Here is a 3,075-nt window from a genome sequence, read left to right on the forward strand (position 1 = left end):
GGAAAGGGTTGGTATCAGCTGCGCTAGGAGCTGGTCAGCAGTTACAGCGGTTATTGTGGTGGAGGAATGAAGCCACAAAAACAGGACAACGAAATATAACAAGAAGGATAAACGCTGTTAAAGATCAGTTGCTTGGTGAAGAGCGTTATGCTGACTTACGAGAACACGTCTGTTCTGATGATGTGGTAATCGAACAATGTCGTGTTGCAGCGTGAACAGCTTGGGACATGGCTGAGGAGCTTGGTAAAACAACCACCTCACTTACTAAGGTAATTCAAGGTCCTTGAGAAGCCTTCTCTGATTTCTCACAGAGATTGGGTTCAGCTCTAAATAGAGCCATACTAGACCCTGAGACCAGACAGGCGTTGCAAAGACTGAATGTGAGAGAACACTTAGACCGTTAAAAGCACGAGCAGCCCCAATAGCTGAATGGCTAAGAGAGACAACTGGTATTGCCTCTCAGGAGCATCATGCCAATACCACTGGACAAGCCATAGCAAGAAATCTCAGAAGTTAAAATGCCTGGCTAGCTCAGTTGGTAGAACATGAGACTCTTAATCTCGGGGTTATGGGTTCGAGCCCCACGTTGGGCACCACCTGTGGAGCTCATTTTAAAAACTTTACTTTATTTGGGGTGTTTAGGCCTCAACCTTCTTTCTAACCTCCCAACTCTACATAGGAGAGAGAAACTTAGTGGGGAGAGAGTGCCCCTTTACTTCTCCTGGCTGTTTAGAGTCGATGGGTCCTATTAGGGCTCCACTCGGTCAGCAGCAAACTCAGCCAGCAGTCTCTTTCAAACCACTGTCTGTTCCTTGAAGCATTTCTCTCTGTCTGTCTGCTCCAAACCGCCACATCGTCTGCCTCTTCGGCCTCGCAGGCCAACACCACACACCTCACCATCTCTTTCTCGGCTCCCAATTTATATGCTCAGAAGGTAGTAGCACAGGGCCTGCTTGTCCTTTTACTGGTCTAAGTGCTTTCTTACATTTGCACATGGAGCACTGTCCCCAGCTGGCAAAGATCACACCCGGCATGTGACAATTACCAGCTGTCGACAAACTAGAGCCCAACTAAAATCCCACACTTGGGATTAAAACAAGAACATATTTACGTGACATAACTGAGTTTGCAAAGAAACCAAAACTTCCATCGCAGAGATGTGTCCCTGGGGACAAGCTTTAAGGCTGAAAGAGGCCATGCCATTTCCAGGTAGACCTCTGCCTTGTGCTCATGGACCAGATGTAAGCCCTCAGCTAGTGCTCCATTGTCAGGCCTGTTTGCCTGTTCTCATGTGGCCCACCATGATGGCCATGGACTCACTCTTCGAAGCTGTAAGCAAGTCCGTAATTAAACGCTTTCTTTTATAAGTGGCCTTGGCTGTGTTGTCTTTTCACAGGAATAGAGAAGTATGTAAGATATCATGTCGCTTGAGTATCAATGTGTTCCTTTTTTTTGGTGAGTAGTATCCTGTCTTACAGACTTTCTGAAAGTTGTCTGTGAATTCACAAGAATATTTGAATCATTTACAGTTCTTGGAAAATGGAGGTCAAATCAGTAAAAACCTTCATGTACAGGTTTCCATATGGATGTATGAAATGTATTAATTTCTCTTGAGTTGGTACCTTAGAGTGAGGTTGCTAGGTAAACATATTTTAGCTTTGTAAGAAATGGCCAAACCATTTTCCTAGCTGGTTATGCCATGCTGCATTTTGATCAGTAACTCATATCAATTTCAAAAGTGGGGCCATTCTAGATGATAAAAAAAATAGCTTTCTTCATCTGGCTCTCCCTAATTATTAATATCCTTTTGCACATAAAAATGGAGTTATTTTTCTTACTGAAATTTCAGACTTAAAAAATACATTTGGTCTGGGTGTGATGGTGCACATCTGTTATCCCAGCACTTGAGGAGGCAGAGGCAGGCAGATCTCTGTGAATTTGAGGTCTGCAAAGCAAGTCTAGGAGAGCCAAGACTGCACAGAGAAATCCAAAACCAAAAAAACTAACCAACTAAACAAACATTCAGGTATCAGGCTTTTATCGTATGTTTGTATTTTTTTTTTTTTTGCCTAATTTTTTTCCTTTTTGTTGTCTTTTGAAGATCAGAGATATAAATTTTTACGTTCAACTTACCAAATATTTAGGTTTTAAATTTTGGTCAAAAATTTATTAAATCTTTTAAAAATCACATCTTACTTATTTTATGGGTTTGAGTGTGGGGTCTCAGTGGTTTTCGCATTGCTGTGCTAAGTACCATGACCAAGGGAACATAGAGAAGAAAGAGTTTATGAGGGGCTTTCAGTTTCATAGGGTAAGTCTATGACAGTCACCTATAAGACAGAGCAGGGAAAGGGAGAAAAGGAAGGGAGGGAAAGAGGGAGGAGGGAAGGAGGGAAACAGACACAGAGAGAAGTGGGTGGCACAGCCAACATGTGGAGATCAGAGGTCTGAGTCAGTTCTCTTCCTCTGTGTGTGTCCCAGGGCCGCAACTCCAGTAGTCAGGATTGATGACAAACGCCTTTCCCTGCAGAGCCAATCTAAATGACCCCATGATCCATTTTAAGCTAAATGTGTGTGTAGTACAAGATGTAAATGAAGATGTATTTTTTTTTCTTACACATGGTTCTCAAATGTTGAAGGACTTTACTTCCTCCACTGAATTGCCATTGTGTCTGCTGAAAGTTGTTGGCCGTGTATGTGTGATTGTTATTTCTGGACTCTGTTCTGTGCTATTATTGTCTGTATGTTTGTCATTTCTCTGTCCTCTTCCTTCATTCCTTTGCCTCTTCCTTCTGTACCATGTTTGGAGACAGTTTTGCTTGTTGTAACTGGTGGCTGGAGATCAGGAATGTCTCTGGGCATGCTGGCAGGCACAGGGAAATACCCGCCCCCAAATTACCTCACCCCAAAGAAATTCCTTGTTGCCTCTGTAGTGAGTGTAAGAGGAAGTCTGACTCCACAAAGGCAGTTTTAGAGCTGGAAAGAGAGTGTCATGACAACACAGGTTGCTTTGAGGAGGAAACATGACAGCGTGTGTGTGTGTGTGTACATAATAGCTGTGTGCACACAGCTTGT

General features: G+C 43.2%; 1 non-coding gene across 1 annotated transcript; it reads left to right on the forward strand.

The window, feature by feature from the left end:
* Window positions 1-520: 520 nt before the first annotated feature.
* On the forward strand, window positions 521-593 carry Trnak-cuu (transfer RNA lysine (anticodon CUU)). Its single transcript has one exon. It is a non-coding gene; the product is annotated as a tRNA-Lys (tRNA).
* The last annotated feature ends 2,482 nt before the right edge of the window (window positions 594-3,075 follow it).

The sequence above is a fragment of the Meriones unguiculatus genome, chromosome 21 (genome assembly GCF_030254825.1).
Source record: "Meriones unguiculatus strain TT.TT164.6M chromosome 21, Bangor_MerUng_6.1, whole genome shotgun sequence".
Taxonomy (NCBI): domain Eukaryota; kingdom Metazoa; phylum Chordata; class Mammalia; order Rodentia; family Muridae; genus Meriones; species Meriones unguiculatus.